The 27,835-nt window shown below is 42.0% G+C and overlaps 1 protein-coding gene across 1 annotated transcript in view; it reads left to right on the top strand.

Moving 5' to 3' along the window:
* The window catches only part of LOC126351083 (uncharacterized), a 250,191-nt gene that overhangs the window by 160,450 nt on the left and 61,906 nt on the right, over positions 1-27,835 (top strand). The window lies entirely within an intron of this gene.

Here is a 27,835-nt window from a genome sequence, read left to right as displayed (position 1 = left end):
GTCACAACGCGCAACCGCATGCAACTGCACAAGCATAGGAGGTCTTGGAACAAGAAGATATTCGGCCGTACTTCAAATGCCATCAGGTACGTTTGGGAAGCGTTGCGGAGACGTATTTGAGCACTTCTACATGCACCGACGAACACGCACCCGCTCTCAAAAATTTTTTCAAAAGTCTCTGTGCACTATCGGACTTAAGACCTGAGGTCGTCAGTCCCTTATACTAAGAACTACTTAAACATAAGTAACGTAAGGACGTCACACACATCCATCCCCGAGGCAGGATTCGAAACTGCGACTGCAGCAGCAGCGCGGCTCCGGACTGAAGCGCCTAGAACCGCTCGGCCACTACGGCCGGCAGCCGTTTTCAATCGCGCTTGTGTAGTCATGGAACTCCCTGCTACAAGTACTCTTCACCAACCCAATGGCCTGTATGGAAGCACGCTTCTTATTTGGTCACATATGCTACACTGCCGAACTTAGAAAATGCAACACCAAAAACAACTGGAGATATAACAACCAAATTGATTTGGGAGGTAACAAGTCATGCAAAGATCACATGATTGTAAGTAGAGCCTCATGTGAAATTCGGATGATGATGAAATTACTAATTAATGTTTTACCTGTTGCTGCCTGTAACCACTAACCACTCCTACACGCCCCGACAGTGAATGAAAGAGGCTCTGGATTTGTTGTTGGGGTATAACAGCCATGCTGCTCCCACGTACTGCCAAAGGTGATGTGGTGTAGCAGTGGGTGGTGAATCCCGGGCCAGTCATTCCGTATCATCGAGCAGACGTTTCCGACACGTGAGACATCACGAGAATAGGGACGCCAAGGCACATGTGCAGTTCGACGGGCAACGAAGAAGTTTTGAACACTGCGCTCCCTATGTGGTAGAGCATTATCGTGTTGCAATGTTTTCCCCTGGCAAGTTCCGGAGTTATGGGAGGACGACAGGCTCCAATACTTCGGGATGTAACGCTGACAGGTTAGGATCCTGGCAGTGCTTACTAGGGATATGCGAGAGTGGAATGCAATACCACACCGAACCATAGTAATGGATGCAGCATCTGTACCGCGATGCATAATGCAAGGCTTCAAGAGCCTCTTACCACGGTATCTCCAGATTCTAATTCGAACGTCGTGGTGGTGCAGGCAGAAGCGAGATTCATAGTTAAAAGCAATGTCGCTCTATTCGGTTGTCTCTGTCTGCATCAATGGACACCTTGCGGTCTGTCCACTCTGCTGTAAACGTCTTCGAGAGGCACGCGCGGACACTGCTTCTTGCGGAGACAGACTGATTATTTTGTGATGTGGTTGGTAATGTTGCAGAGCGATCCGTCACTGACACGCACACGGTATGCTGGTCCCCATGTATAGCTGTGCAGTGAGGTGGTACACAATCAGTCTCGTCGGTCCGTCGTTCTCTACTGCATCAAGTGATTATAGATGCGCATCACAGTTGCTTGGTTCCGTCCGACACGACCACCAGTTTCTCCGAGTGATGACCGTAAATCCTTATAGACAAGTATTTTCGCTCGGTCGAACCCCGAAACATGCTCGAAAGGCGCTCACTGGCTTCTACGAGGCATACTGAAGCTCTTACGCAAAATAACCGCAGTTCGTCCAAACGGCCATCTGTTCCCCTTTACATAGCGCTCGGACGTGGGACTACTGGCGCCCGTGCTCTACTCCTGCGCTGAAATCCTAATCGCGTGCATCTCTCGTCGCCACAACTGTGCGCTGAAAATTTCACCTGAGTTAGATGATTACTTGGTAACCATATCCCTCGGTTCATTATGGGCAGGAGACTATTATCAATCGCGATAAGTTGATTGACGTTGTTGTCTTTGAATATCATTTCCATTTGTCTCATTGGGTGTTTCTATCATTTACCTACTGTACCATACTGTACTGGAGCAATTGATTCTGTGTAGATTCCACGTTTTATTGCGCAAAATTATTTGGCAGTGGTACATCATGTAAAAAGTACTTCCGGCCCCAAGTTTTCCACACCAGTGTTCCAGTCGAAGCGCACTGAGTCAATTCGGTCGTCAAGTTCCATCGCACACCATTGGAAAAATGATGCTGGCTCGGAAAATATTTACAAAGCTGACGCAAAAATGGCCCTTGTTAAGAAGAGGAGGACAGCCAGTCACAGAAATTAGTAATGTGATGCATCAGTGTCCTACTGTCATGTGCCTACATATGCGCGTCTCCAGAATGCTCTGTTCCAAGGCTTCACTGTCATTACGTTTCAACATGTGAGAGGAACTGACGTATTTAGTGAATGCAACTCAAAATGGTGTTCAAGAGAAAATAGCAAGTGTTCATTCTCTATGCTGTCCGCCCCGGTAGCTGAGTGGTCAGCGTGACGGATTGCCGTCCTACGGGCCCGGGTTGGATTCCTGGCTAGGTCGGAGATTTTCTCCGCTCAGGGAGTGTTGTCTTCGTCATCATTTCATCCCTATCCGGAGGGCAGGTCAACCAATATGGCGTCGAATGTAAAAAGACCTGCACCGAAGCGGCCGAACCTGCCCCGTAAGGGGCCTCCCGGCCATTGACGCCAAACGCTCATTTCCATTTTCTATGCTGAGCACAATTCGTAGAAAACATTTGTAGGAAAGGCAAAACGTAGTGCCAAAAAGGTAAGAAAGGGGTTGTGTAGCGAATAAAAATTGTGATGTTCAGCAGCAAGGCTTGATGTCGCTTCAGTCTCATTGTAAATATTTTCCGGGCCACTTTTATCTTGCGCTCCACATATATAAGGGAAAATCGTCTCAGAGACACGATCTAAAAGCAATAAAAGGGAAAATCAACCCGTCATCAATGAGTTCATTGCAAACGGAGCTCAAGTTTGGATTGAGGGGTCGTGGACGAGGAAATCGGTCATGTCCTTGTCGGAGATTCCCTTTAACTGCCAAAATATGGAACAGGTAGGGTGAGCAGAAATTTATTTTAAGCATGATCATAAAAATTTGATACGTTTATAGAAACTGAAATAACTGCTATGTATAATCACTGGAGTTGGAACAGTTTACCAAGTGAAAGTGTTCATCTTGAAAGGAATGATAAGCAATGTCAAGTCGAGGATTTAGAAATCACAATTCTGATAGATTATGACTGATCAATTAGTGTATTGCTTATAAGATGTCTATCATTCTAAAAATACTGCGTCACCTGGACAGATCACACTGTTATACGCGAATAGTTGGTTAGTCGACGTCATTAATTTAGCTGTACGTATGTAATTTCTATCTCAGAGCTTGTCAGCTAACTGGCAATGCGTAAGTAAAGATGACGGCTAAGCAGTAAAGGAAATTTGGTAGCTTAATCTTTCCAGCCAAAATCTATGCAAAGTCACTGGTTCCGCACTGAACAAAGGTCCTTCATTATGTACACTCTCGCGATGAATACTGATTTTATTGTTGGCAGAACAGCACAGTGCAATCATTGCTCATCTAACGCACGACGCATCGGAGAACGTCAAGCTGACTACTACACGAATCCCAGTGAAAGCTAAGTTACTGAAATACAATGTCACACAGGAAGATCGAAGGATGTGGCGCTTACTAGGTGGTAACGAGAGTCTGACTGTCTTTACGACCGACAAAGAAAATGCTACGTTGATTATTAAGACTGACAACTGTCGTCGGAAAATGTTATGTTGATTGGAGCGTAACACATACAGAAAGCTCAGTGGCGATCCAACAGTCTTTAGAAAACCAGGGAAGCCTTTACGGGCTACTAGTATATTTATTTATTTATTTATTTATTTATGCATTTATTTGGTATGGTAGTTGGGTACCATTGAGAAGTATTTTAGGGACTGTTTCGCGAAAGTACCGGCTGATTAACTTTGGATGAGATATAAGTATGACCTGGGATTTCTTGGGGTTTAGTTTCAGACCTAGGTTCTGTGCCCATCGAGAAACAGAGCAAAGATCTGTGTTCATACTCGCTAATGCGCCAGCCATGTTTTTGGGGCTTGCACTTATGTACAGTTGGATGTCGTCGGCATAAAGATGTTAGTTGCAGGAGTGAATCACTGAAAAAGCATCATACCTGATGAAGGGGTGAAGACATGAATACCACGCGCTCCCCAGCCACTGAAACCTTTTGGATCCCTGAAGGCAGATCTTCTGTTCACTGTAGGTGCTAAAAGGTTATCTAATTATATCTAGCAGGGTTTCTGATTGAGACAAAAGAACATTGACAGCACAATTTCGTTACCTTGCAGGCGCGTAACGAACTAGACAAGAAGATTATGATAGACGATAACAACGTTAAGGTTGTATTTGTACAAGGTTACTATGGAAGACATGCCAGATGTCTTTCGTCAAATGTTTGAGCGTAGCGTGAACAAATCTTACTACGAATTACACAACGGATTTTTGTCTGAATTAATATAGAAAAAAGAACATTGTAAAGTATGCAAATGGTGTGTTAAATCGACCGGCGTGAAAATTAGTTTTGCAAAACATGGTTTATTTAATTGGAAGTGATCAGGGTAATCAATAAAAATTATTTAGCGATTTCAAGGAAAAATTTTGGCAATAATTCTCATAGTCAGACGAAGAGTGGGAATGTAGAAGTGGACTATCAAAATGACGAGCGTGGTGTGTAGCATTATAAAAATATGTTTAATTGCCTGAAAATAATCAGAGAAATTGAGAAAAACTTCATTAGGGGAAACTAAAGTAGTTCACGAACCGCTCCAAGTTGCTAAGTAGACAGAACGCCAAAAAGTTCTCTTCGAGGCTTAGGTACTCTCCACATGTAAAATTATGTAGGCGTGATATTTAACTGTCGAAAAGGCTTGTCTCGAACAATCGCTAAATTTCAAGAACAGAAGACACTATCAGGGAAACATGGCAAAAAGCTTAGCATTTCAAGATGCAGCTAATTCTCTTCAAAAATTAACAAATGGTGTGATATTTGATTTTTGAAACGGCTTTCTTCAGATTAAGTGCCACATCTAGGACATTTCTAGAAAGAAAACGTTAGGAAGAGGAATGTAGTTTCAAAAAGTTCATCTTTCACAGCCTAGTTATTCTGCGCGTAAAAGTTTCATTGGTGTAATATTTAACTGTTACAAGGTTTCCTTCGTATCAGTTATTAAATTTAGACATTTAGCAAAGAGAAGACAGTTGGAAAGCAAATGAGGTGTCAGTAAAATCACATTTTCTGAACAAAACTATAAATTTAAAAAGAAGACTGAATAAGTTGGTCAGATATAAGTGACCATCATTAAGAAGATAAAAAGATTAGAAAAAAATACATTTTACACAACTTTAAGTGATGATCGAAGTTTAGTACATCAAATGAGGTACCTCAAATGTTGGCCTATTCAATTTCATTTCATGTCTTCAGACAAATCATTTAACAAAACAATTGACCGAATTTTTTTCACAGTGTACTTTTATTGGACAAACAGTTACGCCAAATTGTTCTGTCACACATTACCGACAACTTGTTTTACGTTCAACGATGTGTATTATGGCATGGAAGGCAAAGCGATCTTATCTCAAAAGTTACCGGCAATAGCCAATTTCTTCAGTGAATACTTTAAGGTACGAGCTCTGAACACGACGCCGGTATTTTCCCCCCATTACATACCAGAAAAATGTTGAAAATCAGGTGGACCTATAAGATACTGAGTGACGAGTTTCTCCACTCCGCAGAAACCGCGAAGAAAGAAACGTACACGAACCACTGCAAGACGATATGCAGGATGGCGGGACATGTGTTAAGACATCAGAGAATAGCTACAGCGAACTGTACAGGATGGCCGGCTGCGGTGCTCGAGCGGTTCTAGGCGCGTCACTCCGGAACCGAGCTACTGCTACGGTCGCAGGTTCGAATCCTGCCTCGGGCATTGATGTGTGTGATGTCCTTAGGTTAGTTAGGTTTAAGTAGTTCTCAGCTCTAGGGGATTGATGACCTCAGATGTTAAGTCCCTTAGTGCTCAGAGCCATTTGAACCATTTCTGTACAGGATAGGTCTGTCCGATTTCGTCATTCAGTGTTGAGGAAACCAACGCACACCGACTAGTTTAAAAAATTTATTAATTGGCCTATAGAAAACAAATCTAGAGCACAATGGCACATACAGCTATGTTTATTTCTGACGAATATTATCTGCAGTATGGATGTAAATATTTGAGACTCGTCTTCAAGGAAAACCGTTCCTGCGAGATAGGAATTGTAGTTCATATCTGGTGCCTCCACGGCAGTTGCGTCAAGATAGAAGGGTTTTGAATAGCATGCTTATGGAAGGTCAAACAAAATTAAATGAAACAATAATTATTTAAAACCAAGTGACGTTGATTCTGGGGATAGTCTATGTCCCGTCCCGTAGAATGCATATTTATGGAAGACACTGAAGAGAGGATGTTCACTTTGACGGAATTTGTACCAAATCTCTTGAGGCGATATGTGGCTGGCTCTTTTATAATGTGGCCTAGCGATTACGGGAGTTGTTAAGATCTTTACAACAAGAGAATAAGTTAGTTTAAAAGTGGCTAGATCTTAAGATTATTCTATTCAAAGTATATTTTCACTACTCGATCTATATTTGCAGACAGGTAGCTGGTGCAAAAACAACCGAGAATCTTAGAACGCTAGGTTAGTAGACAGACCTCCTACAACCTGTGTTCAAGAATAATGTATATCCGTCACATCAGATTTGCAGAAATTTTAGTAAGCATCTCCTTAAGATAAACAAGATAAGGACGTGTTCAACTCCAGAGCGACCCTACCGTATGATGGTAACATATCAGTTCGGTAAAATCTTATTAAAATTTATAGAAAACAATTATTTAAAAAAAATTTGCTTTCACCTACAGGGGTCATGGTGAAGCATTATCTGGGTTTGTGTAAAGCTGCAGTCAAGGTGAGAAGTGGTGCTCTCACACTACACACCCTCCTCAACGCACGTTACCATTATCTACAGAGAATATGTACAGAGTACATGTAAAGTTAAGTTTTCCAAGAATGAGACTGGTAGCATAGTTGTCAGACTTAAAACATCTTTCCTCCAAATCAGAAAAAAAAGCGAACACTGACCGCAAAAGACAACGAAGCTTTGCGATAGAAACGTAATTTTATCTCTATACGTGTGCTTAGACAGCCACGTAAGCTTCATCCAAGTGGATCTTATGAAATGAATTTATTGATTTGATCATCTCACAGTAGTTGAACCCGAATGGAGGGAAACTAGGGACTAGTTACTATCAGCTATTTTTGCTCCATGTTTCCTATGATCTTCTTGAAAACGTATTTGATTCTTCTCCAACTGATTTACTGCTCCCCTTCAATGACTTTAGTGTCTTCCAATATATTCGTAAGGAAATTAGCAGAATAAGAAAAGTGTGAATTTCACTAAGTTATGGTTTTAGTAAGGACATTTCAATAATTCAATTTGTTTGAATACGTGAGTAATTCCCCACACTAGAGCACTCGTCATTCCACGGGAATGCGAGCCAAGCTTTCTTGGCAAAACATCGTCTCGTCAGGATTAATACACGGACAGCGCATGCCTGTTGCTGAGTCTGTGTAGCAAGCAGACGTCGTGATATCTCAAGAATTTCCATTTATTCCAGCTGTTGCCGTACCCCGTAGATGCGCACATTATTCTTGCTACCTCAGGTAGGGAATCTCCGCTTTATCAGGGGAAATATTTATGTCTTTAATACGCAGTTGAAGAGGAAGGGAGAGAGAGAGAGACAGGACAGAGACAGAGAGATAGAGATACCGGCAGAATTCGCTGCCGAGACACATATTTACGACTGCGATACAAGGCGAGGGAGATAGCAGCGGAAACAAGAAGGCGGTCATGTCTTATCGCGACGTCGGAAGTAATCCTGCGACGGGAGGAACACGTGCCGAGGCGAGCGAACCAGAACCTGGCAGGTGCATCGATGTATCGACCGCTGCCCTCGAGTCAGCTCTCCATTCAATGCAAATACAAGGGCTCGTGCTGGTCGATCTGCAGACGCAACCGCGCGGCGATCGCAATTATTGGGAGTGTGGGGTGGGTAGGGGAGAGAGGGAGGTGTCGCAGATGGCTGCACCAGCGGCCGTAGAACCGGGCCACTATAAATGTGAACGCGGAGGAAAAAATATGGAAGAGAATAAAATGTAATTCAAATGCCGGTGGAATGTTTCATTTGTAAGCGTATACCGTACTGGAGCTCTCCTTCCCTGGGTCGTACATATCCAGCAGCAGCTGCCTGTATCAGAATATATATTCGCCGGTGACGTGTGTCCTGTATGAAAGCGTCGCCGTTGGAATTCTTTAGGGAACTAATTCAAATATGTCCGACATGTTTCGCGAGATAACATATCGTTGAGTTGTTGTCTTAAATTTGGATCTTTATCAAAAAATGGATGATTATTTACAGCGTCTGCCGTCTTCAGTTACTGAGTCTAACAATATTATTCCGTTTCCACTTCTAATCGACCTCAATGGATATGAAGCACGTTACCTGAGTACTTGATATTTCAGTGTAGTAATTACTAGATTATGCTACAGGCATCACAGTATTTTGATAGAGTACACCCATTAGAAAAGTTTTCTCTACAATTTAGCTTTAGATAAATAAAGTAAGTTAAAACGAAGTTCACAGATAACACATCTACGGTCTCATTTCCCCGACAGAAAATCCGCTATGAATAACAGCTAATGTAACATGAAGTGAATACGTTTACAGAATGTTGTTAAGCAGACATTGCCTCTACGACTAGACGAATACTTGCGGTAAAGAATCAGCGTCTCTTGTCTACTCAAAAAATATCACTTCATGTTTTTTCTGAACGTATTTGTTTTATTTGGAGAACGTTTCAGATTGAAACTTGCGATTCATGCTGTATCATATTTAGTGCAACAAGTTACCAAGGGAAGTATAAGGTTCTACATGTTGAGGCGTGGAATAGCAGAAGTTTGAACGTGGCAGGGAAGAGAGAAATTATGAAAAGGGCAATGGAGTGAAGTGAAAGAAAAGTAGACAAGGATTTGTAGCTGGATGACTAAAGCGTATCGTCAACAGCGGAAAATGGTATATCTGGAGTGTAATTGATTATGTATGGAAAGGTGGGGCAGAGGGGGAACAGTTCAGTGGTTGTTCTCATCAGAATAGACAGCAAACCCAACACTGACAACCATAGTCCAGGTATGCCGACGTCGCAAGCTGAAGATGAAGAGCTAGAGAAGTATGGGAGGATTGTGAACGGATAATTCAATACGTAAAGGAAAATGAAAATTTAATAGTCATGGTGGACAGGAATGTGGTTAGAAGAGAGGGAGTAAAATAGTGATATGAGGAAATGGGCTTCGTGCTAGTAATGGGAGACGAGAAGGAATAATTGAGTTCCGCAATAAATGTCAGCTAGTAATAGCGAATATCCTATTTGAGAATCACAAGAGGAGGAGGTATCGTGGAAAAGGTCGGAGGCTACAGGAAAAGTTCTGTTTCATTACATCGTGGTCAAGCAGGGATTCCGAAATTAGATACTGGATTGTAAGGCATACTGAGAAGCAGATATAGATTGAGATCACAGTTTAGTAGTGATGAAGAGTAGGCTAAAGTTTAAGATATTAGTCAGTAAGAATCAGCACTCCAAGAAGTGGGATAGGGCAGTACTATGGAATGACGAGACACACATGAAGTTCTCTGGGGCTACAGTACAGCAATAAGGAACAGCTCAGTAGACAGTTCAGTTGTCAGGGACTGGAAATCTCTGAAAAGGACAATCACCGCAGTTGGAAAGAAAAACTTGGCGTCGTATATTGATGACATAATGACTTGTACGTTATTTCGCGTAAGCCTATTTGGAGCCATCAGCAGCTCTCCAAGGTAGGAAATAAAGAGACACAATGCAGAGAGCAGGCAAAAGTGGTAGCCTTACCAGAGATAAACAGTAATACTACAGACAGCAGTACAGCTGTTCCAGGGGAGACGTTTCAGTTCGGAGAATTAGCTGGTAATTCCTTCCGCCCCCCGGACGCTCTCGTAAGGCGTCACTGCACAAGGTGGGCACAAAAAGGCACGTGTTAGCGGAAGCAGCAAGCCTCTGAGAACTGCAACGTCGAGGGTTTACAAAGGTTAGAGTACTACTACAGCAGTTTCCACCCACAGAAGGGCTCGGCCAAACAATGTACAACAATCTTGTTGCTAGCCATAATAGGACTGCCAATGACGTATAGCTTTCAGTGGAACGCTGTTGATACTGAGTAGGAGTAGGTGAGGAATCTAAGTGTGGCTGACCTGAGGCACCCTTAGGTACAGAAAGAATCGCCAGATTGGACAAAGCTTGGTAAGATCCAGTTAATCGGTGGGTCGACTAAAGCAAGGGAGAAACGGAGTGCTGCCACGATTCATTAAAAGCCCATGTTTTTCTATTACGAGGGAGGCCCCAGTCAGATCGCTGGGGCACAGACTCCGTATCACTCGTGGCCGACTTCAGTAAGCTCCGACATGTCTCTCTCATTTGGAGTGCCGCTCTCAAGTTAGTACTTAATGCCAGATAGTGTCCATTACTTCTGTCAAAATCCCCCCCCCCCCCGTGGCTTCAGATACAGGCTTCTGTTGTGCAGCATTCCTTTTGCTTTTTCTAATGTTCAGCTTTAGCCTTCATTGTAGTAGTTAGTCTGATCATAATGAACAGCTCTACTCATATCCCTGAACTCCTTGAGTCTCCTGCCGTAAGCATCCAGTCGCTGCCCAAAACACGGGTCATCGTATATCCCCTGTGACAGTTTTTGCCGCTGATCCAAGTCATCAACCTGCCATCACTGGTAATCTGTCTATCTACATATGCTTCTCACCGCTCAGAAATTGTAGATTGACGTTAAACCACTGTTTTCACTCTATCCTGTTTCAGGACACGAACAGGTCGAAAGTGGGTAACTACGAAGAAACCGTGGGTGATAAGTGAAATACTTCAGTTGATTGATGAAAGAAGGAAGTACAAAAATGTTCAGGGAATTTAGGAATACAGTAGTATAAATCACTCGGTAATGAAACAAAACGGAAGACCATGTAACCTAGGGCTACATGGAAACATCAAAAGTGAAATGTAAAAAAGAACTGATTGCCGTATGAACTGAGACTGCATATATTAAAGTAAAAATAACCTTAGATGAAATTAAAAGCAAAAGTGGTTAAGAGTTCAATGGATATTTCACTGTAAAATGCAGAGGAGAGAGCAAATATACGGAAATAGTACTTCAAATGTCTCTGTCAGGATAAACTTATCTGATGAAGAGACAGAAGGACACACTTGAGTCGATATAGAAGAGATAGGGGATCCGATATTAGAATTTAAAAGAGCTTTGGAAGACTTAAGATCAGATACTTCAGACGGAATAGATAACATTCTATCATAATTCATTGGGGATATGTCAACAAAGAGACCACTGAATTTGATGGGTAGAATGCATAAATCTGACGATATACTGTCTGATTGTCGGAGAAACATCACCCACACAATTACCAAAGATTGCAGTACTTGAAAAATGCGAAAATTATACCATGTTCTCCTTAATACCTTAGGCATCCAACTTCCTGACAAGAATAATACGCAGAATAAAGGAAAAGCAATTTAAGACGTGTTAGGTGACGATCAGTTTGGCTATAGGGAAGTTTGAGGCAGCAGAGAGGCAGTTATGTAGGTGTTGTTGATAATGGAAGCAAGACTAAAGGCCAATCAAAACACATGTACAGGAATTGTATTTGTAAGCTATAGTGAAACATGGATAATATTCAATTCGGGCAGGAGCCAAGAGATAACAATAAGCGTGGAAGTCCTGGAACGAAGTTCTCAAAAGACACTCGTAGCACAAATAAGTTTACTAATATTAAACATAGACCTTAATTTGAGAAAAAAGTTCTGATAGTATGCGTTTGTAGTACAGCATTATATGGTAGTGAAACATGGACTGTGGGAAAACTGGAACAGAAGAGAATTGAAGAGTTTGAGATGAGGTGCTGCAGAAGAATGTTGAAAATTAGGTGGGCTTATAAACTAAGAATTGAGGCTCTTCTTCCGAGAGCGTGCGAGGGAATTAATATATGGAAAATTTTGTCAGTAAGAAGGGATAGGATGTTTGGGCATCAGTTAAGACATCAGGGAATGACTTCCATGGTACTACAAGGAGATGTAGAGGGCAAAAATTGCAAAGGAAGACAGAGATTGGAATACTTCCAGCGAATAATTGAGGATGTAGGTTGCAAGTGCTACTCTGGGATGAAGAGGTTGGCACAATAACGTAATTCGTGGTCGTGTGCATCAACCCATTCAGAATACTGATGACAAAAATAAATAAATAAAAAACTAGATCAAACTTAATGAACAGTCTTTGGTTGCTTGTGGATCACAAGTGGTTAAGGTATGAAATGATAACTCCGTTTCCAGGTGCTCATTTCACAGAATACTTCCACGTGAATTTTTTGTCTGATGTGGCCAGACTGATGGATTAGTTCCGAGATTAAGTAACGTAATCCCCGCTGTACTGGTTATTCTGACAGTCTGACGCATATCGCACTCACGTTTCTACAGGGTGTGGTAAATAAAAGTGGCCCAACAGAGTTCAAGGGTAACAAAGAAACACAGCAGTGGAAAGGAAATTATAAATAAAATAAATAAATAACCTGACTACAACAGATGTTGAAAGTGGACACCATTCACCTCGGGGCACTTTTATTCCTGGCCAGCAAGTTACTGAAGGGGGATCGAAGCTGGACTGCTGGTATTACATAGTCTGCTATTCTTGAAGACTTGAGACCTCCACACACAAAGCAATGGCACGATGAGAGGTCAGGTGACCTGGGTGGCCAGCTAGGGCAGCAATATGAGTGACCCCTGCTAACAACTGTATCAGGTGTGAAGCCTGTGTAAACGTGCTCTAAGATTCGGCCGGCTGCATGGGCAGTTGCTCCATCGTTTTGGAAGTACTTGTAGGTCTTTTTCTCCTCCGATAAAGCTGCCACAATAGTTCAGTGGTACCCACTCGTCCGTGAAACTTTTATTTGCCTCATCCTGTATATGAAACTCTCCACAGCATATCACATGCGCGGTTACGGAAAATCAGGTGCTGTGGAGCCGCAGGTTTTTGGTCGCTGGGAATGTAAGGTGCAACAGATACTCCACTTTTATATAATGGCGTCGCAATTCATACAACAAGGATGAAACACCTCATAGAAGAATCTACTGTGAACATAAAACATTAAATTTAATATTTTTTCTCTACTGCACGTAGTTCGCTGCTTTTTGCCTTCCCCTTTGTAGCCATAAACAAACATATATGTCACAAGGAAAAATGCCATATACCTTATTCATTCGTAGTAAGAATATACTAGGGACTTTCAATAAGCATTGCCACTTATCTTTGTTCTCAGCCTGATTCGGCTGAAAAAATTCAGAATTTGTTGTCGGGCATCGTGGAATATTTTCGTGAAGTTCAGCCAGGTTGCGGCGCTGTACGAAGTCTTCAAAATGGCGTTTGTAATGAGGATGTGTTCCAAACAGAGAGCTGTCATTACCTTTCTTTGGGCAGAAAAATCAGAACATCACTGATATACATAGGCGCTTCTAAAATGACTGCAGAGACCTGGCAGTGAACAAAAGCACGGTGAGTCATTGTTCCAGGCGTCTGTCATCATCGCAACAAGGTCACTAAGACCTGTCTGGTCTCCCGCGTGCCGGCCGGTTGCATACAAGTGTGACTCCTGCAGTATTGGAACGTGCGAACACTCTCATTGGAGGTGATATGAATCACAGTGAAACACCTCCATGACAAAGTAAGCCCGCAAACAAGTTTATGCACCAGAGAAGAGCTCATAAAATCATTGGAGGGTTCTTCCTCATCAACTCTTCAGCACGGATCTCGCACCTTCCGATTTGGCTGAATGAGGGATGCACTACACGGGATACAGTACGTGGATAGTGAGGGGGTTACTGATGCAGCAAGACGTTTGCTCCGACGTCGACCAGTTCAGTGACACCATGTGAGCACACAGGTACTCTCAGGAAGATGGTGTGAGGCTGTCGCACTGATCGGAGATGATGTTGAAAAGTAGGGTTTCTCAGCTGAAAGAGTGGGGAATAATATTGTCTCTCGGAATCCCAAATAGAATCAACCTGCTTTCAGAAAACAATGTGTTGCATTTCTTATTGAACGCCCCTCCTTAATTGAAAAAGGAAAATTTAGTAGACCGATTACGGGGCGAAATATAACCAGATTTTAGTCATTTGTTTCTAGCTATTCTGTAGAATATCTCAACTACATTTCTGACACTGACTGCCCAATTACATTACTGCATTGAGCATCTGGGACGACATCATGTTATAACCCACTCTATGTGACAGAAGTTAGTGTAGGCTATACTCTACAAACATGGCGGAAGGTGCCTTTTACCATTGCTACTCATGAATTTTCCTGTTCCATTAGCGAATCGAGCGAGGGAAAAGTGCCTTTCAAAATGGCACAATTCGAACCTGCGACCGTAGCAGTCGCGCGGTTCCGGACTGAAGCGCCTAGAACCGCTCGGTCACAGCGGCCGGCAAAAATTACTTTCCATACACTGCCGCAAAATCCTCTCATCTATTAACGGGTCGCATGTTCATCGAACCTAGCGGTAACCAAACCAGCAGCATGTTTCCTAATTGCTTCGTTGGCTTCATCATTTCTCCTTTTGCATACCGTACAGAATGAGTAAATATACGTTTCTTTCCCTCTACTTTCGTAGTTAAAAGTTCACAGGTAATATACTTACTGTGAAGCAGGTAAGTTTTGCTTCAGAGTTTGCCAGTGGTCACTGTAAAAACTACGGTTTGCTTTGTAGCTTGGATGACAGTGCGAGATGCAGGTTGTGGTCGGAGCATACCCCAAGACCCCATAAAACCATATTGTGGTACCCAACAAGCTGAGGGAACACCCGCAAATGAACATGCAAATTAATTGAAGACAAGGAAACTGTCATGCAAGGGGAAAGGTCTTATTTAAACGAATATTAACAGGGGTAGTCCTATTAAGCACGAAAAATGTGAGTACTACACCATTTTCCGAGGTATACCCACTAACATCTTTTTTTTTTAAAAAAGTACATTAATATTCGAATAAGGGAACACAACTCAGGTGTATAAAGGAGATAAAAAATTAGTACTTCCCGGCCATGGCCAATGACTGTGTGAGTTCTTAATGAGTTGTAGAGAGTTTGTAACATTGTTGCTTTAATTTGATGTGAAAGCGGTGCTGATAGACAATAAAAGCGGGTTAAAAGCTGTGAGCTGTCTGTGGTTAGTTAACCTTGCATTACTGCGCAACTGTTTCACCAGGTATACAGTCTAGCTTACCAAATTCTCAAACAGACTAACATTAATTATAATCTTTTAATAATCATACGACAGTTTATATTTGGAAATTTATTTGAACATTGATCATTGAAATTTGAGCATATTAAACTTGATTCATAACTAAACTGGTGCCTTATTTAGGATTGTGAAAATGTGAGATTGTGATCTTACGGAACACATCAAATATGGAGCCAAGATTGGGAGACTGCATGCAACACGGCATTCATAAAATAACACACGAAGAACGTTGAAACATATGCAAGAGGAAATTAACCACAACCAACCGATTCAATTTTCACCCAAAGAAGTTACGTTCGTAGCGGTATGTTGTCCGTCATGTAATTACCACACACTGGCATACTAAATTCATACTAACTCTCTGTGAAATCTTCCCGAAAAGAACAGCTGAGGGCTACTTTGATGATTACACCACATGCTTCACGTGGTCAACTTGGCTTACACAAAGAGTGTAACTCCACAATAATTCTGATAATTAAAATAAATTAGATCGCAAAGCAATTTACAAAAGAAAAACCTCTAACTCGTTACTATCGTCTTACTATTAACCTGATGGGTCAAACAATTGTATAAGCACGTGGTACTGGTCTCACAAAGTACACCCCACGTTGGTTGAACATAAAGAAAAGTCGCTATATTGAAAAATATTGTCAAGACGAGACGTTATAATCTCACGCACATTCGCATTTAAGATTGATGATCTTAGTTAGAGTTATTGATCAACACGTGGTTCCACTTTACTCACAAAGTAGTGACAAAGCAACTACCGGAATATATTCTGAACTTCACACTCGAATTACGCTGCGTTGCAAATTAAGATAACATTAGATATTTTAGAGCTAAACCTTAAATAAAGGTGATTAAATTTTCAGTTAGGCTGAACTTAAGGAATCCATTGTCCTACGGACTTAGCAGACACGCGCTTAGCCGGAGATCTTACCACTTCAGACGCTCGCCACGGACAGACTGACCTGCGCTCCTACCGAGCGTGCTTCCCAAATACAAACGGAAGTAACCACAAACGGAAGTAACCAGAGAGGCAGCTCCCTAAACCAACATGACAAGGGACGGACAGGGCCATACTAAGGATAGAAACCACTTTGTTTTTAGAAAGCGTAGCTACCTGTTCCGACGTTGATCCTACTGTTCTCTACCGTCCAGCATGCAACTAGAAATACATTTGCTCATTCATCCTCTCACACAGAAGGGAAGGGGGATGACAGTATCTTATACAGTATATAAAAGAAAGCGGATGTAGGTTCCGTATGACATTGTATGACATGAATTACACATAAACAGTGTTTTAAAGTGTAGTAGTGTGACAGATCGTTCTTGTTTATGTGTAAAAGTAACACGTTCCACTACTCAGTCTCCTCCCAGATTGTCAGAAACACCACAGCAAATTTAGAAGAGGAATTTATACCGTAAATGGCATCAGATGTAAGAAATTAACATGAAAGGAATCCAACACAGACCTTTCAAGTTACGGAAAGGTAAGAATGAACGCTATCAAACTGCTAAAAATGTGCACTGAAAGCAACATGCTGGATGCGTGACTTTAAAGTCGCGAACTTAGCACCTGAATAGAGCGAATGAGATTCGTTCCTATATTCCGTCGGCGGCACCGACCGTGTGGCATCTTACAAAATGGGCAGCGTGGAAGAAAACGAAGCTGTCGCGAGTAGCGGCTGCAAGATATGAATTCAGCCTTCATTTTGTTCTTAGTGCTTAAGCACAAACATCTTTCCAACGGCAGAAACGTTCGTTTCATCCGTCATCTCTCCTTTCCTAGTCTAAAGTGTTTGTACTCTACAAGAGCCTGAGCAGAAATGTACGTTATAACAGCCTAAGGCAAAGTGTCGGCACTAAACTTAAAACAGACAGACTAAACTTAAAACTGACAAGAAATGGGTTCGTCAAAAGCCGTCTGAAATTCTGCTGTTTTATTGCCAGATCTGGAACTTTGGGTTAGTGAACACGGAGATTCCGAGTTCTGACACATGAAAAATGCGTAACAGCCTTAAACAATCTCCTACTCCTTTCTATCTCATTATGTTTCAGCCGATCGCTTAGAGGCGACAGATACAGCCAAGAGACTGCTCCCACTTCTTGATACGGTTCTTAAATTGACCAATGAAAACCTCTGCACGTGGGCATAATGCAGAAGCACCAGCTCTGCCGAAATATATAGAATGATCCAACGAGAAGTTGGAGCACCGTAACGAATAGTCACACGACTTCAGAGAAGCTTCACCTGCCTAGAGATCTTTACTTGGCTAAAAGGACTTTGTGTGAAATTTCATGTTTCCTTCAAGAAAGGGATGCCTATCACGCAACCCTCCTACGGAGTGGGCAGAGGGAATGACAAGCCCATCCTAGCTGCCTGCGGAGGAGGGCTTGCCCAGAGTACAGTAATTTTATATAGGCAAATTTATTTTGCTCATCCAACTTGTGAGCCTTCAAACCAAATGAACCGCCACCAAAAGTAGAAAGTGAAGTGAAAAGAGCCATTGCCTATCCTGCTCCAGCTCTGCAATTTGCAGAACAGTGTAGTGAATGACTAGTTGACAAAGAAATTTGCAAGTCATCCTCTGAAATGCGTTACTCTTTTGAGAGGAAAATGGATACTTTACAAAAGCTATCAAAATAAGTAGTATGCTTAAATTTCTATTTGTGTTGCTAATACTTTGTCTCCTTTGTAATGTGTTTACGCAATGAGAGGTTCTGAAGACGGAAGCACTTGGGAGCTTAACCACGTAATATGATGGTACACCCGTTTCTAACACATTTCGGCGTATTTAACAATAGCCACGTAAGATTAACGGATGTATAGAATGCTTAGAAGTCGTCAGAGATTACAGACTCTATGATGCTAACCCCTAGAGAATGTGCTGCACATTCTGACACTTCGAAGCTGATTTTCGCGAAATGGAATATCACTGGAAGATTCTTGTAAAGGACTATGTATGGAAATATTTTGTTTTTTACTAATGGAGAGTGGTTGTGTCTCACAAATATTTCGACCAACAGCACTGGTCAGTTGAGCGCCTGGTATACCAAATGACTTATGCTTGAGGGTTTTATTTTTATTGAACTTTTGCTGTAACAATAATGTCCTTCACAAGTGCAAAGAAATACTTTTTTATATAAATAAACAGCATTCAATTGGGATCCGATACGGTAATACCGTAGAACATCAACAAGTTATTAGTTTTAATTTACAATTATGAAACTGTTCTTCAAGAAGCGACAGAAGAATTAGTTCACACGAAAAATACTTACATTGGAGGATAAACGTTCGTTGATAGTTAAAAGTACCACATTCAACTTATTTAGATGTAGCATTTCTTCTTAACCTAACTGTTTGAGAGAATATTTTCGAACAATTCTTCTGGATCGCAGACCATGTCGTATTAGAGCCACAATTACCCGTGACCTTCAACGGCGCATGTAATACGTGAAACTAGAGAAAGGACTGCAACGTGCGTTTGATAGCACAAACATGCTATCTCAGATCAACAACAGTGCTTGTTTTTGAGGCGCTACCTGAAAAAGGTAAGCTAAAGCATACCCTCGCTTATCCGAAAATACATTTACGACGTGAGAAAACATATTCACCTGCTTCCACTAGATTACTTGTAGCAATGGGCCGTGAACAACAAGCAAAGGACTACCGAAGAGGTTAGTCTGCCACACATATTCTCCGATACAGTTACTTACGACGTATACTACACTCTGTTACAAACCATGTTTTGCAGTACCCCGACGACCTATGTAATTATTTAACTCACACGATTCTATCTGGTGTCCTGCAGAAGACAAATGAAGCAGTGCCACGGAGAAAGCTCGGGAAAGCTGCGGGTAAGACCCGAGAAGATATGTATCAGTATAAAACACTTCGTGCTTGTCTGGAAGGAAATGAAGTCTACTCAGTACTTAGTCGAAACACTGGAAACGAAAGTTTTACTGAAATTTTAGCGTCACATACAACATCAGATACTGTAAGACAGCTGTGATTGGCCTGCACTCTACAAAGAGATATCACCTCAACAAAAGCCTTTTTTCTCTCCTGTTAAAGAATATAGAGAATATAGGACCCTAACCCTTTCATCAAAAGAGGTTAACTTGTTCAATGACCACCACGCTTCAGATTATCAGATCAAAATGACGTGTCGTGGCATGAGACTAAGTCTTTTACTATGGATACCTAAATGATTGTGTATTTTCGACTGAATATCTCTCCAACCGAAGAAACGCAAATGTCGCCTACACAAACGTTTCAATAAAACAAGGTGGTTTGTGTTCTCTGGAATAACGGCAGTCACGGTGATAACAAATGTTTAGTGCGTAAGGAAGATCTTATTGGTACAGAACTTTCGCTTGTGGTCGCCAAGAAGCTTTTGAAAGACCTTTGATTCAACATCAACTTACGCATCCTTATAGTTTCATATTATTTCTTCATTAGTGGCTTTTCAGAAACTGTATTTTCTGTGTAATCAACCACGTGATACTAAGGTTAGGTATCGAACTCGCGTTAGGGAGAAGCCCAATTAAGAATCTCAATGCTGCTCTCCTTATTTGGTTCAATGTGGTTTGCTTCTAAGGTACATAAGTTGACTTCCGCGATGGCTCGCCTACACTAAATCATAACCGTAATAAATCGTAGATCCCTCGAACAGAATACAGTGACAAAAAATTGGAAGAAATCGCAGGTGACGACTGTCTACAAAACTACTGTTTAATGTCCTTAACATTCATTTGCTGTAGCATCTTGCGACATACAGCATATATTTCTATTGTGATTGAGGAACTATAATGAATAACTTTACATCAGCATTTACTTCATTTGCAGATTAACAACTCTAGCTGTTAAGAGAAGCATGTTTTCAGGTTGATTAGTACCTTCATGTACGAACAGCGTAAGCAAGTCATTAATATTTATTTTCCCCTGGACAGATGAGGTACTGAAATGGCGAAACGTGGATGCAACACGGACAGTCAATACCGATAGCTGTATCCCACTTTATGGTGAAGTTACGATCGTGCAGAAAACACCAGGCAGTAAAATATGTGAGGCGTTTTGTGGGAAACCTGTTAGACACAGAAGAAGAACACCTAACGCACTGAAGATGGCATATATTTCGGTAACAATTATTACCATATCAGTACCTATACTTCTGCTACCCTGTGTAGTGTGGACACCTCTTTAATGAAATATCTCGAACACTATGACTCCACCATTCCAGCCACAAGGATTCTGAAAACATCACTCATGTGAAACCCAACTTTCGCATTACATCCTAAATCAACGTAGCAAGGCAGCCCGAAAAACATTGACACCGTATCTACCCTTCTTATCAAAAGTACTGAGATATGGGTATCACGTGAAATTTGTGAGTGCATTGCTGATGTGTTCATCGGGAGGATGTAGGTTGTTACCTTGAATGGCGAGTAATTGACAGATGAAGAAAAAACTTTAAGTGTGCCCTGGGAATGTTAGGTAAGTCTCTCGATGTTCATGTTGTATATTAATGACCTTACAAACGATACTGATAGCAACTACAGATCTTTTTCGGGTGATGGAGCTTCCTTTAACGAAATACCGTCTGAAAAAATGTTCACCAGTATCTTAACAAAATTTTAAAGTGTTGCGAAGACTGATAACTTACTTTAAATGTTCAGAAATGGGAAAGTGTTCACTTCTCAATGCTAAAAGTTATAGTATCCTATCACTACAATATCAGTGATATCGTCAACTCATACAAATACGTTGGTGTAAGAGTGTGTAGGTATACAAAACCGAACGATCACATATTCTCAATTGTACCTGAAATATGTGGCAGATCTTGGTTCATTGCTAAAATACAAGCCTGCAAAGGAGATTGCTTACAAAATACTTCTGCAGCTCCCTCTAAAATATTGCTCATGTATGGATGCATTGTTCAATATACTAATAAGGGACACTAAACTTTTACAGAAAAGAGCGGCACGAATCGTCAGAGGTTTATCTGAACATTGGGAGTGTCACGAAGTTGCACAAGAAAACAGACTGGCAAACGCTTGAAGAGAGACGCAGCATATTCCCAGAAAGTCCTCTACAAAGATGTAGAAACCATCAATGAACCTAGGAATATACTATAACATCTTACTTATTGTTCCCGTAGGGATCGTGAAACAAGATTAGATTACAGTACGCACGGAGGTGGTCGAGCAGTCATTTTTCCCTTGTTCCACGCGTGATAAGATGTTCGGGAAGAATTCCTAAACAGGTACAAAGGGAACACGTTCACGTCACATTGCTTTGTAAAGTACGTACGTAGATATACCTTATTTCATTACGAATAGAATCATAGAGCTACAAATTGGTCGGTCTAAATGCAAACGAAGACTTCGCGTTCCCATTCTGACAAAGTAAATACATCCATAAATAAATAAAAAATAATAATTTAAATTTACTGACAAAAAAGAATAGTGCTGCTGCTAGTAGGCAATACGTCGAGCCATATTGTAACAAAGTATGATGTATTTGTTCATAATAAACACTTCGTAAAAGCTCTTTAAATCGTCTGAGCAACTGGGAGAACATTCTACACAGTTATTGTAATGTTATAAGATTAAATTGTATAAAACAGAAGCGCCTTTTTTTAGTAACAAAAGCTGGTCACTTTTTAAACGAGACGTCAGAGAACAAAAGCTGCAGTTGACATTGAGAGTACTTTACCAAACAGAAAGGTATTGTTATCTGAAAATCGAGAGTAACACTGGATATAAAGAGAGATCAATGGTCTGGATCAATGGTCTGCACGTGACATGCAGAACAGATGTTTTCGGAAAACAAGTGAAGCAAACAGCGCATCAGGCGGCTTTTGTGAGCATTGTGCTGCTGTCGGTCCTCCAAGCAGAAAGCTGACAATATGACTGAAAGCGGTGAGCATTTTATGGCTTTTTTTACACTTCATTGCAAAATATATACGGAGACCATTACTTGCGTAGGCAGCAAGGCGAATGACGGCGATTGTTAACCATTGTCGTACCTTCTCATTAACAGCTTTTTAGATGATATCACCATAGTGTAAGTAATTGCTAGAAATCCTAGCCGGCGGGGAGCACTATACTTTTCCTATTTAATCGTTCAGTTTACGATTATGGCTATCTATCTGGAAGTCATAGCAATTTCTAAATGCCAAAAATTAAAGTAGTTTGTGATTATATGACACGAAAGACCATCACTTCACTTGACGTCTGTAAGTAAGCGGTCATCCATGGCGGAGCTAATGTGCCTCATACGACAAAATTAGCATCTGTATGACATCAAAGTATAAAATCAATACACTGCGGTTAAGCTTAAAGTGCACAGTGCCTGTGTGAATATCGTATTCATGATTTTTTGTTGCAGGTTAACCTACTTAAAGAGTGTAGACCTGCCAGGGTAGCCGAGCGCGCTAACGCGCTGCTTCCTGGTCTCGGGTAGGCGCGCCCCCGGAGGATTAACGACGAGGGCCTGTGTGCCGACCAGCTTGGATGTGATTTTTAGGCGGTTTTCTACATCCCACTAGGTGAATATCGGCCTGGTCCCCACGTTCCGCCTCAGTTACACGCGTCGCAGACATCTGAAACACGTCGCACTATTTCATTATTTGCACTAGACACAGAGAGTTGCGGTACACTAATTTCGTTCTGGGGGGCACTGGGTGGCGGCAGGAAGGGCATCCGGCCGTCTCTCACACTAACACTGCCAAATCTCTTGTAACTACGTAAACCCTTCGATCGCTGCGGGACTATGGCGTAAGTGAAAGAAAGCAAGAAAGAAGGAACCTACTTAAATAGTGTAATAGTTAGTCTACAATGCTTTCTGTAAACACAAACGTATAAAAAAATCATATTCCATTACGTCGAGTAATGGCGTATTGTGGAACTTAATTTTATGGCCTCTTTTCAGTCAACGGCTGTCCCATAGCATCATTTACAGCGTTTTAATGACAACCATTTTCAGTTTCTCCGTTACACACCATATATACACAATGTGATCAAATGTATCCGCACCCCCCCCCCCCCCCCCCAAAAACATACGATTTTCATATTACGCGCATTTTCCTGCCACCTACAGCCATGTACTCCATATCACCGACCTCAGTAGTAATTAGACATCGTGAGAGAACAGAATGGCGTGATCTGCGGAACTCACGGACGTGGTCAGGTGATTCGGTGTCACATGTGTCATACGTCAATACGCGAGATTTCCAGATACCTAAACATACCTAAGTCCACTGTTTCCGATGTGATAGTGAAGTGGAAACGTGGAGGAACACTTACCTCACAAAAGTGTACTGGCTGACTTCGTCTGCTGACTGACAGAGACCGCCCACAGTTGAAGAGGGTCGTAATGTGTAGTAGGCAGACATCTATCCAGACTATCACACAGGAAATCCAAACTGCATCCCGATCCTCTGCAAGTACAATGACAGTTAAGCGTGAGATGAGAAGACTTGAATTTCATGGTCGAACGGCAACTCCTAAGTCACACATCACGCCGGCAAATTCTAAACGACACCTCGCTTGGTGCAAGGAGCGTAAACATTGGACGTTTGAACAGCGTCGAACCGTTGTGTGGAATGACGAATCACGGTTCACAATATGGCGATCCGATGGCCGGTTGTAGGTATGGCGAATGCGAAGTGAACATCATCTGCCAGCGTGTTTAGTGCCAACAGAAAAATTCAAGGCGGTGGTGTTATGGTGTGGAGGTGATTTTCATGGAGGGGGCTGGCACCCCTTATTGTTCTGCGTGGCATTATCACAGCACAGGCCTACATGGACGTTTCCCACTGTTGAAGATCAATTCGGAGATGGTTTCTGCATGTTTCAACACGATCGAAACCTGTTCATAATGCACGGCCTATGGCGGAGTGGTTAGACGACAATAACATCCATGTAATGGTCAGTCCTATTCAGAGCCTGATCTGAATCCTATAGAGCATCTCAGGTATGTTTAGGAATGTGACTTCGTGCCAAGCCTCACCGACCTACATCAATACCTCGCTTCAGTGCAACATTCCGTGAAGAATGGGCTGCCTTTCCCCAAGAAATCTTTCAGCGTGTGATTGAAGGTATTCCTGCTACAGTGGAAGCTGTCATCAAGGCTATGGTTGGACCAACACCATACTGAATTCAAGCATTATCGATGGAAGGCGCCACGAACTTGTCAGTCATTTTAAGCCAGGTGTCCAGATACTTTTGATCACATAGCACACAAGTAAATGTTACGGTGTGAAATAGAAGTCGTTGTAAGAGCTGAAAGTGTCGTCTGGTGTGCCCTAGATATGACTCGAGGAATGCGCGTGTACAGCGCAAACCTTTTTTTTTTTTAAATACAAGGTGGGCGATTGCGATGCTAGTTCTTTCCTATGAATTCTTAACATAAGTGATGGTTGAGTTTGGCCACTGTATACAATGGAAAAACCGCCAAAGTGAGAACAAAAAATTGAGTTATTCGTTGGTTGCCTAAGTATTGCTGGACAGTGTGTAATATTGTATATCTATGTCAAGAATGAGATTAACAGCCATTTATTTTCTCTAATGATTGACATAAACCACAGTAAAATCTCTAGATAGTAAAGTTTCGTAAAACTGAACAATTAACGCCCGAAATGACTGTAATACTGTACGGACGTGTGGAAGACTGTAAGGACAAAGCACTACAAGATCTTCTCATCTTTCAGTCAGCAAATGACGAACTTCTCACAATACAGAGCGCACTACAGTAATTTGTGAGACTTAAATTTCTCCAAGTCAGCTAGCGTGCACTAATCAGCACCTGACGGCGGCATAAGACAACTCCTCAACAAGGGGATGGACCCTGAATTCTCCGAATCTAAGCTCCCAGGCGAACGCCATAAAAAAAAAAAAAAAAAAAAAAAAAAAAAAAAAAAAAAAAAAACGAAAGGAAAGAAGCCAAACAGTGAGGGGAAGATCCAGTGCTGCTGCGAATGTGATGGACGAGAATATCGCTTATTTCATGAAAAAACTGGCGACCGCAGCAGGTATTTTCCACCATTGGTCGAACCCTTAGGACCAAGCGTGATGGCCGTGGGACTCATTTTCACTGGATAACCAAAATTAAGACGCAGAAGCTACTCTCGTTCTCACGCTGAATGGGCAGTGCACTCCCTTTGATATTCATGCAGAGTATGTAGAAATATCAAACTCAGTTATGCTTTAGGAACCGCTGTGGTGGTACAGCGCCCCGCTACCATTGAAATGCTAGGCTGCTGGCTCATTCCACAACAGAACGAAACAAGCAGCAGTTGCCTGTCTCGCTGGGGAGACGTGTCTCCTAACGAGATTCACTGACTGTCTTTTGCTCACAACAGAAGCCTGAGACCACACCGGTAGCACACCGTCCCAGTACCGTTGGTAACCCCAATAATACGATGATAATTGACAAGTTGTACGGAAACAGCACTACACCAAATGGCAACAACATTCCCCTTGCAACACCAACCGTTGTCTCCAAATTCGTGAGAACCTTCTTTGTAGGGAAACTTTATCATAAATTAGTCAAACTCTTTCAAAAACACGATATTAATATTCTACATTCATCAGTTAAGAAATCAGAAAACAGTTCTATTCATAATAAATAACCGTACAGAGACAAACTTAGCGGTTTTGCGGTGTAGATGATTACTTGCACTGAATGCGGTGCATCATACATAGGGCAAACAGGTAGCATGTTCAAGACGAGATTCTGGATATATACATGTGGTCGCAGCGGTGATATTCTCCTCATGTATGCAATAGACAACATATAGTATTATAGGGGTTTTAATATACATGGGCCAAGGAATGAAAGTACCCGAAGATGGCTTAAGTGGTGAGCCGAAAGTAGTCATTCCCAAGAAATTTCTTTCAGTACACGGCTGTCGTGGTTAGTTTTCTTTATTTAAGTAATTTAAACATTCTTCAATTTGGAAAAAAGGAAACCATGAGAAAAACTGAAGTACTTGAAGAGATGACAATTTCACTTCGTTTAAGTGGTATTAATAGTTGGCTTCTGAATCATCAATTAGTCAGAAAGAATTAGACTTTATACGATGTCTTGATACTTGTTTAAAAATTTATCTAATTAATTTCCTCCCAGTTTGATTTTCTTATTTTGCACAATGTATTGTTTCGATTCCCTTATTACCTTCACATATATATAGTCATTTTGGCTATATTTAATGTACGCCCATTTGTAACTTCCTGCGATTTGTATTGTTTTTTTGGCCACACTTGATTTTACAGTAGTTCTTATTTTTAATGTTCTTTTACTTTCTAAGCATTTTGAATTACTTTTTGCAGTGCACTATCATACATTGTCGATTAACGTGATGACCAATAACTTCTACTACCCTCCTGGAAATTGAAATAAGAACACCGTGAATTCATTGTCCCAGGAAGGGGAAACTTTATTGATACAGTCCTGGGGTCAGATACATCACATGATCACACTGACAGAACCACAGGCACATAGACACAGGCAACAGAGCATGCACAATGTCGGCACTAATACAGTGTATATCCACCTTTCGCAGCAATGCAGGCTGCTATTCTCCCATGGAGACGATCGTAGAGATGCTGGATGTAGTCCTGTGGAACGGCTTGCCATGCCATTTCCACCTGGCGCCTCAGTTGGACCAGCCTTCGTGCTGGACGTGCAGACCGCGTGAGACGACGCTTCATCCAGTCCCAAACATGCTCAATGGGGGACAGATCCGGAGATCTTGCTGTCCAGGGTAGTTGACTTACACCTTCTAGAGCACGTTGGGTGGCACGGGATACATGCGGACGTGCATTGTCCTGTTGGAACAGCAAGTTCCCTTGCCGGTCTAGGAATGGTAGAAGCACGCTCCACGTGTTGAGCAATTCGGCGTTACGTCCACCCGGCATCCCGCATGCCCACTATACGCCCTCGCTCAAAGTCCGTCAACTGCACATGCGGTTCACGTCCACGCTGTCGCGTCATTCTACCAGTGTTACAGACTGCGATGGAGCTCCGTATGCCACGGCAAACTGGCTGACACTGACGGCGGCGGTGCACAAATGCTGCGCAGCTAGCGCCATTCGACGCCCAACACCGCGGTTCCTGGTGTGTCCTATGTGCCTTGCGTGCGATCATTGCTTGTACAGCCCTCTCGCAGTGTCCGGAGCAAGTATGGTGGGTCTGACACACCGGTGTCAATGTGTTCTTTTTTCCATTTCCAGGAGTGTATTTGCCTCTAACTACTTTTATGGTCTTACGTCCAGGTTACCTAATTTTTACCTGCACTAGTGCCTTTCGTTGACAAGCCGGTCTGTTGCGTTTATTCACTTGGTTTCCTTCAAATGAATTTTTTCCTTCGGTTCTTCCTTTAGATGGTTTGTCACCATGGTTCTGACTAATAGCCCTAACAGCCGGTGACAAGCATTGCTCCTACAGC

This window comes from Schistocerca gregaria, chromosome 1 (genome assembly GCF_023897955.1).
Source record: "Schistocerca gregaria isolate iqSchGreg1 chromosome 1, iqSchGreg1.2, whole genome shotgun sequence".
In the NCBI taxonomy this organism is placed as follows: Eukaryota; Metazoa; Arthropoda; class Insecta; order Orthoptera; family Acrididae; genus Schistocerca; species Schistocerca gregaria.
This window is presented reverse-complemented; position numbering and strand designations above follow the sequence as displayed.